This window comes from Onychostruthus taczanowskii, unplaced genomic scaffold, assembly GCF_017590055.1.
Source record: "Onychostruthus taczanowskii isolate IOZ18803 unplaced genomic scaffold, ASM1759005v1 scaffold79, whole genome shotgun sequence".
Classification (NCBI taxonomy): Eukaryota; Metazoa; Chordata; class Aves; order Passeriformes; family Passeridae; genus Onychostruthus; species Onychostruthus taczanowskii.
The window spans coordinates 11,098-25,094 of NW_024505782.1; the positions used below are offsets into that span (position 1 = coordinate 11,098).

At 42.7% G+C, this 13,997-nt stretch overlaps 1 pseudogene; it reads right to left on the bottom strand.

Moving 5' to 3' along the window:
• Nucleotides 1–1,150: 1,150 nt before the first annotated feature.
• Nucleotides 1,151–2,392, bottom strand: LOC121346090 (annotated as a pseudogene).
• Between the last annotated feature and the right edge of the window lie 11,605 nt (nucleotides 2,393–13,997).

Sequence of the window (13,997 nt, forward strand, 5' to 3'; positions counted from 1 at the left end):
TCCTTGTCTTCACCTTTTGTTTCTCTCTGATCTGTGAGAGAATTGGTGTCTGTAGGTTTGTCTCTTCTCGAGTTCTACCCATCAATTGAAAAGATTTTATAGTGTTCTGCAGCATTGAAAAGTTAATCTCATCCGGGCTCCAGACTGGGGAATCACTTGCTGTGCTTCTCACTGCTGATCACAAGGTCTCTCTCCTGAGCAAGCACCAGCTGCCGGCTTCACTCTGCACCTTTTCTTCATGTGAGGCACCAAAAGAGAAAGCTGCTGCCACCACTTTTGTCTTCCTGTCTGCAACATAGCTGGCTAAAAGTGGCCGAGCAAATAGTCCATTGTGAAGCATGCTGAGATTGCCATGGCTGCATGGCACCATCTGGGTCACACCGATTTCAGCTGCACAGTCTTGGCGACGTGGCTGCTCCTGGACTGGATGAGGGACTGAAATAGCAGACTGCAGTTTCGCTTATATCTGTATTACATACACAACATTCAGTTATATTTAGCATAGACAGACCCTTTCACTCACCTTCCGGGGTTCTCAAGAGAGGAGACTGAACTTTCTGAAGTTATCCACTGCAGTTTCCTTTTCCAGCCAAAACATCCTCCTGGCCACTGGGTCACAGCACGAAGTACATTGACATTCAGTATCTAAACCATGAAGAATTGTTAGATAACTAACCATCGCTTGTTTTTCTTTGAATTTTCTCCTTCAAAACACTGGTAGCATTAATAATCAGTTATTAAATCTGGGATGGTGGCAACTGCATGGTTGCTTGTGATGCCAGGGTAGCCCTTGGTGGCATGGCCTGGCAGCCGTGCCAGCATGGGGTCCAGAAATGACCTCCAAGAAGGGGGCCTGGCTGGCCACACTGGGAAGGGGCCCAACAGCCCCCCACTACCACCACCACCACCACCCCAAGGGCAGGGAGAAAGAGAAGTTCCTGTGGTTTTTGCCTTTCTTAAATATGTTGTCATAGAAGCATTAGCAGCTTTTGTGATTGTCTTATCGGTGTGCCTGTTCTCAAAGCTAGCTGGCAATTGGTTTTGCCAGGAGGAAGCTGCTAGCAGCTTCTCACAGCAAAAATCACTTCAGTGGTTGGCTTCTTCCCTCCTCACCAAAAACCAAGCTATTTAAAACCACCACATATCCCCCTCAAAATGTAAGAGTGGTGGACTTGGACTCCTGCATTTAGTTTAACACTATTTGCAGCTGCTTTATACATTTGTTAGAGTGTGTTTAGTAATCTCCAGATGAGGGGTCATAAGGCAAAGTTTAATGCCAGGTATGCTCACATGTGAAACTGAAAGGTTTTTCTCCATGGCAGTTATTGGAAAAGGTATTATCTGATGTTTCAGTAACTTCACTCTTCATTTCTTTAACATGATGACAGTAAAATACTCATCTATGTTACGTGGAATAATAGTGTAATTGCCTGATTTCATCTGGAGAAGGGAGAGATGTGGTGGGATGTCTCCTGTAAAAGTACAAGTGTATAAAGCCAGGTATGTAGAGAATCCTCTAGATCGATCTTTCATATTTTCTAGATCCAACCCATCAATGTTCCAGGTGATCAGTGAGAAGTTGATGTCATCTTTTTGCTGTGAGACTGCACTGGCATTACTTGTAGTTGCCTCTGCAGTGAGGTCAGTACAGCTCCCTGTGTCCACCTAGGCCAGGGCTGTCCTGCCTGCTGCTCCCATCAATTAAAATGTAGCGTTACACTGTGGGAATTGTGAGAAGTTATTTTAAAAATAGATGGTCAGGCAATGGGGCACAAAGACACACATACCTCCTTGCTTGTCTCAAAGGTTGTAAGAATCTAAACACTTTTATACTCTAAACTTAACCCAAACAAGCACTCATTGGCTCCCTGCCACTGCAGTTCACTGTTCATGCGTCCCTTCACCCAATCAGCTCTCTGATCCATGCACCTCTCCAGCCAGTCACTGCCTCAGGCATGAGGTAAGCACATGCCAGCCATACAATCTGATTTCTGGTTACAGGTTTGTACCTTGCTGTTAGCTGAATTTTTACCAGAGTGTTTTGTGTAGAGCTGAAGTGAACAGGATTTCTTGTCTCCCACAGTCAGGAATGAAATTAAGCCAAACGTGGCAAGCATTGTATCTCAGAACCATTCATTGGTAATGAAAAAATAAAATAAAAAAGAGTTGCCCTACTAAAGAGGTCTAGAAAAGACAGAGCAAGATGAAGAAAAATGGGAGGGAGAGAGGGGAGACAGAGGGATAAAGAGGGCTTTACCAGCAGGGGCTGGGGAGTGCTCGCAGTGCTGCCTGCCTGGGAATGACTCCTGTGGCGACAGGTGACTGGACATGAGGCAAGGGAACGCTCAGGCAGCAGGTCCAGAGGCCTGGACAGGGTTGCAGTGAGGATCATGGTGGTGGTCAGGCTCAGAGGTGGGCAGGGCTGGATACAGGGAATTCAGGCAGGGATGCAGAGATGAAGCAGGAAGAGTGTTGGTTGTGGACACAGGGAGGCAGGACAGACACAACAGCAAGCAAGAGCCAGTGAGGGCAAGAGACCCAAATGGTAGCCTGTGGCCAGGGCAAAAATGTAAGACTCAAAAGCTCCCAGACCTTGTGGCAGTGTTACTTTTTATGCCCCTGGCTCCTCCCAAAGTACACCTGCTGGCAGGATTGCTGGCCCAGTCCAGTGTCCCACTGTAGTCCATTTGTAGAGACATTTTGCCATCGATTGCAGAGTGTCTCTGGAGGGTTCAGTGTCTTTGGTGTTCCCTTCCTGACTGCCTGTCCCATGTGAGATGTGAACTGCTTGCCAGGCAAAGTCTCCCCAGAAACAAGTTTTCCCTCCATCGTCTCCTAGCTGCCTCCTTGACATACCACATGTGCAGCCCCTCTCCCACAGGCCTCTGACAGCCAGGGTTGAGACAAATCAAAAGTAAATTGGCTCGTCACATCATCCTTTTAAATAAATCCATTAGAAGTATACAGAAATGTTTTATTCTGCCTCTCGGTAGTGTGGATCACGCATTCTGAAGAGACAATTAACCTAAGTGAAAAATTTGCAAGCACCAAGTTATTGCACTGAAAAGTAAAACCAAGGTCTTTTCACCTTATTATGTAAGACACGATAAAACCTTCGGTTTCTTGCTAGAGAATTTCCACAGCAGAGATGAAAAGACAGGATGAAATTAATAGAAATGCTGTATTGTGGGGTTTTCTTTTTCTTTTTCCCTTTCCTGCTAGGATATCAGTAAGTGAATACAATTCCACTGAGGGCCCATGTGGTGGCACTGTTTGCTGACGTCTTTATTTCACAGGCTGAAGGACAAATACTACAGGGAGGAAAAGAGAAGGAAAAGGACAAATCTCACTAATGGAGCTTTTCATGTTGCAGTGGTCAAGTGACATGGTCAAGCCTCACTTTTATGTGCCTCTACCATTATGTTCTTTTCAGTCTCGTTCCCAGGATTCCTGCACAGGGAGTACTGATCTTTTTTTTTTTTTTTTTTTTTTTTTTTTTTTTTTTTTTTTTTTTCTTTTTTTTTTCTTTTTTTTCCTTTTTCAGTTATGGCAAATACCAGAGAACAGAAAAAAATACTTTTTTACATAAATGCCCAAGTGTGGGATAATCTACAGATATATGTGTATATTTTGCATATTCTTTTCTTTTTTTTTTTTTTTCCTACCAGAAATATGATAACCCTGAACCAGTTAAATTTATTAACATTCCTGAATAGGAACTCATAAATTTGAAATGCAGATGTGCTGAGCACATAGCTTGAAATCTACTGTTTATTAGTTCCTATTTTATACCTTATAAACCATTCAGTGTGCTCCTACTCGGAACTGCTTTGAACACACTTCTGCTCTTTCACACTTTATGCAATAATTAAGAGTTAATATATCCCCTTTTCTTGGAGGGAATACAGCCCTTTAAAGTCACTGATATGACTGAACTTTAGTGGCATCACTTGAGATAGCTGGTAGAGAGATTCAGGTGCCTTAATGTACATGTCCAGGGCCTTTAGAATCTATGGGGCATCCAAGACACTCCTCCAGGAAAGACACAGGAAATCTGGGGCACCCAGAGTCCCATTGGAAAGCCTAGGGGCAGCAAGTGGAAAACCACAAGGGATTCTCTCTCTCTGAGTGTTGCAAGACCTTTGTAAAGCTGCAGCCACGTGTGTCCCTTTTCAGGGCGGCCCAGCAGAGCCCGATGGCACCCGAGCTGCAGTGCTGAAAGTGCACACTCTCTGATCCTCGGTGACAGAGATCGTGTGCCTTAGAAGTACTTGGCTAGCTCTTGGCAGAAGAGATAAAAGGCGGACTCTGACTCCTGGAGGAACTGGGTTTATTTAGGGATAAGGAGTTGGAGGAGCGAGGAAGTCCAGAAGGCAGAGACAAAATCCACAAGGGTACAGCCACTTTTAAAGAGGGGGGGGTACAAAGGAGGGGCCTGGCCTCCAACCAATAGGGGCCCAGGGGGTAACAGGCAAGGGGAAATTGACAACCCGGCTTGACCAACCTGGGGTATCCTGGGGAGGAGCCCCGGCCCCTGAACCAATCACTCGACCCCCTGGAGAGAAGGTTCTCGAGGAAAGGGACGGGTTGCCGAGTGACAGGCAGGGCACCAGGGAGGAACAGTACAAAGGATACATTTGGTTGCTAGGACAACAGGGGAGGTCACAAGAAAACAGACAGGGGTTCAGGGAAGGAGACAACCTGGGCAGAACCACTTTTAACATAAAGGGGGGAATGGGACATACATAACTTAAATCCATTCAACTATAACTGATCCCCCCAGAGGGCTTTGGTAAGTATGTGATGCCTCAGCCTTTGAGGGAAAGGATTCAAAAGCAGCTAACATATATGTGGCACTGGGGTGGGAGCTCCTTCCGGCCTTCCCTTCCAGGGTGTATTCTCCTGCCCATTAGTTTGGCACTGCCTTTGTAGCTCTTAAGACCCCATGTCTCAGGGCAGGAAAGAGTGATAGGAGTTTTCTGCTATTTTATTTAGTGAAATTGTTAGAGCCAGAGTCAGAACAGGGCAGGGATGGGAGCTCATGGCTGTGAGGAAGGGACAAGAAAGAAGGATAGAGACCTCCTTTTTTAGCAGCACTAGCCCTTTATGGCATTTTGTACCATTTGAATCAACATCTCTCTTTTTTTTCCCCCCAGAGGGCTTTGGTGCTCTCTCCAGCAGGTCAGTTGGCTGTTTTCAGGCCCTAAGCCTTCATCTCTTCCCCAGATATGATGTGGGAGGATATTTGTCATCTCCGTCATCATGACTTATACATAACCAAACTTTGTGGTGCTGGGTGAGTTATGTAGATTTGGAAGATGGGGTTCAGCTGCTTTTACATGAAAAGTATCCCACAACTAAAATTGTAATTAGCGATGTTGCGACTCTGAAAGCATCAGCAAACTTTAGGCATCCAACTCCAGATAAACACTTGTGAAAGTCTTTCTGTAGTCCTTTGCAGAAAGAGACATGATAGTTCAGCCTATCCTCCCCGTCTTACTTCCATACTCTCTCCCTAAAATACTCCCAGTTAAGTAGGGATAGATGTCATTTGTGGTCGTTGTGAAAGTTTGACTGAGTTTAGGATCCTCTTCTTAATCAAACCGTTAACTTTTAAAGATGAAGCAGAGAAGAGCACAATGTAACAATAAAATAAAAATGATTAGGGTTGGAAATGTGTCTTTGTTGCTGTCTGGGAATTTGCAGAGGAAACCTGAGTTTTGACGTGCACTTTTTGACATGAGTTATTGTCATGCTGCATTGATATTCATACTGATGGTTGCTCAGTGAATTTCTATCTTCTTCTTCTTCCAGTATAATATGAGACAAATTTGTACAAGATGAGAATATTTACATGTTCAAAATGCAGACTTCCAACCTGATACTATAAGAAAGGAAGTTTGTAATTGAAAATTAATTCATACTGGAAAGTATAGTCAATAGACAATTACTGAGATACAGCTTGTGTTTATTGCTTGAGGAATTTTACATAAGATTTATAACAACTAAAACCAATTACCTTTACATGTAAAGAACAGTCTAAAAAGATGAAACTTAATTAATGTAGAAGCCTTCAAACATTCTTTATCTCCTGCAAATAATCACCAGCCAAACAGTAATTTAAAAAAAAAAAAAGTATGTGAAATCAGCATGTTGTTTGTGTCAAAAAAGATTACAGAAAAATTCCCGTTTTGTACACAATTCTTGTGCTATTAGTTTTGCAGAAGTGTGGCACAGCCATTTCACTCCAGAAGAGTAGGTGGTGAAAATTTGATATAATATTTGTGAAATTGAAGTCAAGTAGGCGCAATTTTTTATAATAGCATTCATGTTCACTGCTGCCTCTTCCATCCTCTGTACCTTCTCTTTATACCCCTCTGAAAACCCCAGAAATGTGGGAGTTGCATTCTTCATGCAGAGACTTTGAAAGGAATTTCCCTGGATGTATTAATTCCCATTTGTGGGAAAAAAATACTTGACTCTTGACCCAAATCAGAATCAATATCCTGTTCAGAGCTTTGACAAGAAATTACTTACGGCATCAAAATGAGACTCATACCAGAGGCCACTCTTCAACCACTTTCTCCTGACCTGTAGTCATGTTCATTTAAAAAAACCTAAAGTATTAAAAATACTTCCTTGGGACAAGTTACAGTGGGGATAATTTTCCTGCCATTGAGAGGACTATGAGGTACCTTGGAAAATGCTTATCTGGAGTGCTGTGTCCAGGTCTGGGCTCATCAGGACAAGAGAGACAGGGAGCTCCTGGAGCAGGTCCAACGGAGGGCAACAAAGATGAGGAAGGGCCTAGAGCATCTCCCTGCTGAGGAAAGGCTGAGGGAGCTGGGGCTGCTCAGCCTGGAGAGGAGCCCAGCTGAGAGGGAACCCCATCCCTGTCTGTCCCTGGCTCAGGGAGGGGCAGAGCAGGGCCCAGGCTCTGCTCCAGGGCCCAGCAACGGCACCAGAGCCAGGGCAGGGACTGGGCCAGGAAATTCCTCCTGGATCTGAGGCAGAACTCCTGTCCTGGGCAGTGACTGAGAACTGGAACAGACTATGCAGAGAGGGGATGGAGTCTCCCTCACTGGGGATATTCCAGACCCCTCTGGACACAATCCTGTGCCCTGTGCTCTGGGATGGCCCTGCTGGAGCAGGGAGGTGGAACTAGATGACCCCACTCTGGTCCCTTCCAGCCTTAACTGATTCTGGAATTCTGTGAGATACTGAATGCATTGTGTTTCAAAATGCAATTTCAATAGTTTTTCATTTGACAGGAATTTTTTTAAAATCTCAAAGACAAAGGATCTTAAAGACATAAAGCCAAAGGAGTCATATCAACCAGAAGTTTCAACTCCAATTACAGAAGATGGTTCAGCATGTGAAGACCACCTCAGCATAGCTGGAGCCCCAGGGCATTGGCCAAATTGGAATTGTATTGAAGAATGGAAAAGTGAAGCCTCTTTCTCCAGAGTCCTGGATTGTTTGTTGTCCACACATCCAGAACCAAATGCCTGCTGGCTTCAGGTCTTGAAACATGCTTTCCCTAGACTTTGTTTCTGGGAACCATCATTTTGATTCAGACTTTGGGGAAGTCTTTCATTTTTTTCCCCCTTTGTTTTGTGACTCCCACACTGAACACATCTTGGCAAGGAAACTGAAGGGCCTTTGGCATTAGTGCTATTGGATTTTTTTTTCTTTCGTTTGTGAAAGACAATAGTTTAAAATCTAAGTGACTGAAATGCCTATTTCTAACTGTGGTGTGGGTTCAAGATAAAATATGGAACACAGGGGCAGTGGTCTGTAGAAGTCAGACAGGACAATGCAACTATTCCTTTTCTTTCCCATTTAAAATCCGTGAAATTCAACCTGTTGACTTCGGCCTTTTGGTGAGTTAATAATTTTGTAATTTTTTTCTTTTTTTTTTTTTTGCTGCTTTTTTTTGGGTTTTTTTTTTTTTTTTTTAAAGAAAGAGGACTCATAAGTGGATTTTGCCTCTTGCGTAAGAAGATGAAGATCTCCTGTCTGAAACCCTGCGAGTAAAAACGTGGTCATTGCAGGGAAATTTTTCCTCCAGGCATAGGGAAGAAAAACAATGAGAATTGCAGTAATTTTCACTCTGGAGTGCAAAGAAGCTGCAGATTAGTTATAGAGAGAGAAGTGTGTGTGAGTGGATCTTCTCAAAATTATTTATGAGTTTAAAGAATAATTAGAATGGGAGGGGAAAAAAGCCACAAGAAGATTTATTGATCTTTTAGTCTGGAGCTTGGGGTTTGTGCTGCTTTTTCCAGAGCTGCAGCAATCTTAGGGTTTATTTTAGGTACTGGGAAGGCACCTAAATCTTTAACACCTAAACCAAAACAGTGATCCAGGAGAGGGAAAAATAATATGCTGGGGGGAAGTGTAGTCTCCTGTGATTGTTTTCCATGTAAAAAGTGCAGAGCTCTCCTGTGGAAGTCACTCTTCCCCTTTCTCCTGTGCAAGTGGGGAATCAGGACCTGATGGCAGGGCAGATTTGGTGCTTTGTGAGCAGTTTTGGGCACAGAAGACAAAACGTGTGCGTGGGCAATTATGCACAGACCTCCTGGGTGACTTCTCAGCACTTGATTACACTTTAATTATTTTTGTAATGCGAAAGTGAGCCTACTCTCCTGAGGAGAAAGAACTGCTTCTATTAATCTATCAGGTTATAGCAGGGGATCAGCAATTAGCTGTGTGCTTTCTATTCTGCTATAATTATTAATAATGAGCAGCCTACAGGAGCTGTGTTTTCCACAGCAAATCCCATTCCATCCAGCAGTCGGATGGGTTGTTTTGGTCACGGTTTGAGAGATGGATCCAAGGGAGAGTGAGCTGTGCTGAGCTGAGCAGAGCCTGGGCAGGCAGCTCTGCCTGGCGCATCCCGTGTGACGTGGTGGCACCAGCAGCACCAGTCCTGGGAAGGGCACAGACAGGTTCAGAGGAAGCTGCCAGCAGAACACAGCCCACAGCCTGATGAAGGAGCTTCCTTCCTCAATTCCTGTCTCTGCTGTTAGCAGCACAGATGGTCTCTCCAGCAGTTAAAAGTGCCTTCACTGCCTTTTGGAGAAAGCAGAGGGAGAGCATTTTGGGGGTGGATCCTAAGTGCTGGTCCTTTTACTCCCCAGTCATCTGCCAACAGATGGGGGGTGGATGATATGTTGTAGGTTGGACACGATGATATTGGATGTCTTTTCCAACCTCAGTGATTCTGTGATAGGTACTCCTATTACAGCACCATATTTCAAAATACCAATGATCTGCCCAAAATTTATGCAGGCTTATTTCCAGCCCAGATGCCTACAGCCGTGTCTCACAACAATCTTAGGGAAAACTATTGATAAATATTTCTCTTTTTTTTATAGGCAAAACCCATTCTTCTCACTGTTTTACTGAAAACATGCAATTACTCAGAATTTCTCCAAGAGAGGCTGAAGCACCACTGGGCAAGTAACATCAGTATCAGAAATTGTATATGTTGGTCTGAAAAATGCTACATGGGCACAAGAGATTTTGGAAACTATATTTTTGACACCTCAGTTTGGCTAGAACATGCCCCTTAGTAATTTTCCCTTTCTCAACTGTTGCTTGGCGTGCAAATTTAATTTGTGGGAAAGAAAAAGTGTATATGACCAAGTAACATACACATACAAAACCAACTGTGAAATGAATCCTCAGTTCTAACTTATCTAAATTTTACAGATCTTGATACTGCAGCCTGATTTTTTCTTTTGAGAGTGTTTTTGGCAAGTGTTTCTGGACCAAGTAACTTCCCAGCAAAAGGGAGAATTTAATAACTGTAATTTTATTAAGGAGTCCTGCTTCTATTTGATAACTTCTGCTAGGAAAAGAGCTTTACAAGATTAGTGTCCCTCTGAGCAATTAAGTAGCAGGGTCCCCTAATCTCTGAAGTCATACACAAAACAAGTAGAGTAGTAGATTTTGCTTCTCTGGGATCATAACAAATATTTATTGCTTTTAATAAGTCTGAGTTTTCTTGGATCTGTCAGAATATCCTTTTGTACTAGTGTAAATGGGAGTAATTCTAACAGTCCATGGTGCTGATAAGGTGAAATCAGAATTATGACCGGTGTATTTTTAATTTCTTGCATTGTGAAAGAAAAAGATAGCATAGAACAACTCAATGAAAGTTCAAACCCTGTAGATTTCTAGCTCTTTCATAAAAAAAAATGTTGTTTTAAAAGTTTCAGCTTTATAGAGCTTCTCTCAATTTTCCCCTATAGAGCAGTATTTGCACTATTCAAAGTATTTTAGGGCAGAAAAGCACTCACATTGATCTTCTTTCGTGGTTTTGTTTTGGTTTTGGTGCAGCTGTGACCTGGAGGGTGGGAGGGACCTGCCAAGGCTGTTTCCCCTCACACAAGTCAAGCAGGATGCTCCAGAGGAGATGGAATGTTTAATGTGCTGTGACAGTAGCTTATCATATGCTGCTGTATTTTGTCAGTATGGTCACATCCCAACACGTAACAGTCAGTCACTGCAACAATTCCTAAAAAAATAAATAGGAGCAGAAGTAGTGGGAATAATGGAGCTGGTCATGGATACTCCTCTCCATGTTCTCAAGCAAGCAGGGTGACTCCAGCTCGGTTTTTGGCCCTGGGAAGTTGCACCTCTATTTGTCAAGTTTGCTTGATCGAGGTGCTTCAGCATCTCACTTGTCTGGGCTGGAAAGGTGCTTGCAGGTGGGTTTTGGCTCAGTTGTGTTAACTTTTGGAGCCATTCCTTGCCATTCCCTAGTGTAACAAAACTGTGTGTACACAGTTATCTGTGTATTTGCTTGTGTTTATAATGTACATAGGTAGGAGGAATAATTTCTTAGAGTCAACAGCAGCCTATCATTCTCCCCTTCACTGTGCTTTCTGTGCTACCTGTCTTTTATACAAAGTGATTTTCCATGGATTTTCCTAGATTTCTGTAGCCTTTTCAAAGCATTCCCCAGCTCCTGGAAACTTCTCCCAAAAGCCAACACTTTGGATGAAGGCAAGCTGCTCTGGAAGAGTGGATATGTTTGAAAACACATTTTCACAGCCATCGCAATAAATTATTTTCATGATGCGGCCTTCAAAACTTGTGAGATTTTTCTTGTAGGACACCTGGGTAATACCTGAATGCAAGGTATGTCCTGCCATGCAAAGTGTGTTCTCCTGGAAGCTTTGTGCAGAAGGAATTCAGCAGGGGACAGAAGCACCAGGCTAGCAGGGAGAGGGGATTTCTCACTGAATAACCTTTCTACCTCTGACCTCTCAGTCTGAATCTCAAGGGAAGGCTACTCTGCACCCCACTCCTACCAAACAACCCCACACCAAATTGTTCAAAAAACCAAATGTGTGAATTGGAATTCAAAACTGCACTGTTCACTAAAAATCCTGGATTCAGGAAAAATACTGATACAAGGTGTGCTCTGTTTTCCTCCTTCCTTTTGCAACATCCTACCTTTCCTAAAGGTGATGAATCACCTGGCTCTGCTTTTCTTCTACACCTGTAGAACACTATCACCTTTTTCCCTGTGAACACTAATTTTTGCTGTACAGGTATCAGTGACATTTTCCCTCAGGTGATTTAACTGCTTACCATATCAAGTGTAACACACAACAGTTGTTTTCCACCCAAATTTAACACTGACAGGTGCTGCCCTTCTTTCAGGTTAAGAGAAAACCTTGTGTGTCAAGCTCATTCTTCCAAGGCCCATGTTTCATGCCTTGAGGATGACGGCAAGCATTTTAAATGCAATTATTTGATGCAGTGATTTCAAATGAATAAATTATCTTTCCCACTTTCAGTCTGGGATGAAATCTCGATCAAGGGAGCAAAGAACTTTGTTTCAAGGTGGCTCTGCTGGCCCCACTGGGAGTGCAGGAACAGGGTCTGCAAGGCTGAACAGTTCAATATTGCCTGGGGAGGGGGCAGCAGGCAGTGGATGTGACTCATCTCATGTCAGGACTGACCTGGCCTTTCCTGTTTGTACAAAGAATGAACTCACTATCCACTGAAAATATTCTCTTTCCAGCACAGATTCTCTATGTGTTATTTGCACTAGGAAGGGAATTTTTAGGTTTCCTTTTTGTTAGGTTTTTCTTCACTAAAGGCAAATGATGGTAAGCAGAGGGTGAGGTGGAGAAGGACACACAATTGGTTACTCCTGAGACCACCAAATTAAAAGAATCATCCAATTGTCCCTCATTTGAACCTCACCAAAGGGATACAACCAATAAATTGTCCCCAAAAACGTTTCAGACCAGATGTTACAGGGTTCTGTGTGGCTTTGTGCTGCCTGCTTGAATACAGGACCTATCTTAGGGAAGAGAGTTGGGGAAGTGAGTAGAATTTATGGTGGTATATTTTAACTAATTGTGGGCATGATTAATTAATGGGGTGGTCTGAGGAAGGGCAAAAGGTGAAGAAAACTGTGCCACAATGTCCCAGCCATTCTAGACAGGAATTTGCCTCCCTGTTTAAGTTTACCAAAAGGTTTATGTGAGGCTGTGTGCTGTGATTTCCATCAAGTTTAATGGTGTTTAAAATGTAACTACTCCCAACAGCAAGGTGCTGCTTGGTGAATTTTATGCTGAAGGTTTCCATTAAATCCCTATAAACAGAGGTATCTGCAATTGCTGTAACTGTTTATCACACTCACAGCTTAAATACCAGCAAGATTAAAAGTGCTGTAGAACTGAAAAGATGCACGTGGGCTCATTCAGCTCTCTGGAGAGAGGGCTGGTCCAAGCTCCATGAAAACACATGGAAAATTCAGCTTCAGCCCCTGGTGCTGTAAAGGTAGGCTAGATCACAGAATCACAGAATCAGTCCCAGAATCACAGAATCATAGAATCAGAATCACAGAATTGTTTGGGTTGGGAGGCACCTTAGAAGTCGTCTCATTCCAACCCTGCCCAGGGACACCTTCCACTAGACCAGGTTGGTCAGAGCCCCATCCAACTTTTCAGAGGATTCAGATCTGTAACAAATGGAATTAGACTTCAGGCCAGTGCTAACCAAATCAATCAATTTTGACGGGGTTTGAGATTCTGATTGTGAGTTCTTTAGAAGGAGCTGCCCAAAATCAACACTCAGGTATTGATTTGCAGATATACCACTATGATAAATTTTAAATGGGAACCCAAATCATGATTTCGATATCTTCATTTACACACAAACCCAAACATTTAAAAAATGTTGAACATTAGCCAGCTGATGTAAATATCAGCTCTGAAAATCCATCTCTTCATTCTCTTTCTACACTACCATGCTCTTCTTTCAACTGCGGTGCTTGTGGTGCTTGTTTGTCATTGCATTTGTTAATGCAATTTACTAATGCATAAAAAAATACATTAGACCCAGACATGTGCCATCTGTTTTTTAGCTAAACTTCAGGCAAGCCACTTAGATCTTAGGACTTCTCAATTCTAAAAATGCTTTTTTTTTTTTTTTTTTTTTTTTCCTCCACAAGCCTTCACAGCTCTTTATCTTTATTTGCCTTTTAGTACAGTCACAGCAGACAAATGGAAGGTGTAGCCATGTTGTTTTTTTCCAATGCAGGTAAAAGTTTCCTTTGCCAGCATTACTTAAGCTGAGGTCTGCAGACAAGAAATTACCCAGGATGTGATCCCTCACCAAATTCCAAAATCATAACAACCCATACTTTTCCTTTCCCAATAAAAATTCTGACACTAAGAAAGTGTGCTGTTGCCAGAAATGTTTTGAATCTTAACCGTGGTCCACTGATTTGATAAATTTGATAAAGCTGTGAGTGCCTTGCCATTGATCTTACACAATCCTTTCTCTGTTGTGTAATTCAGAAATTTAAGATGGATAATAATTGCAATTTGAAATTATTTCAAAAATATGTTTTAATGGGAAAATGATGCATTTAATAATTTTCCTTCAGATGCATTAAGTTATTTTTTTATTTTTTAGCAGATATTCCAGTTCTCTGTGTGTTTATGCGTATATGTGCATTTATGCAT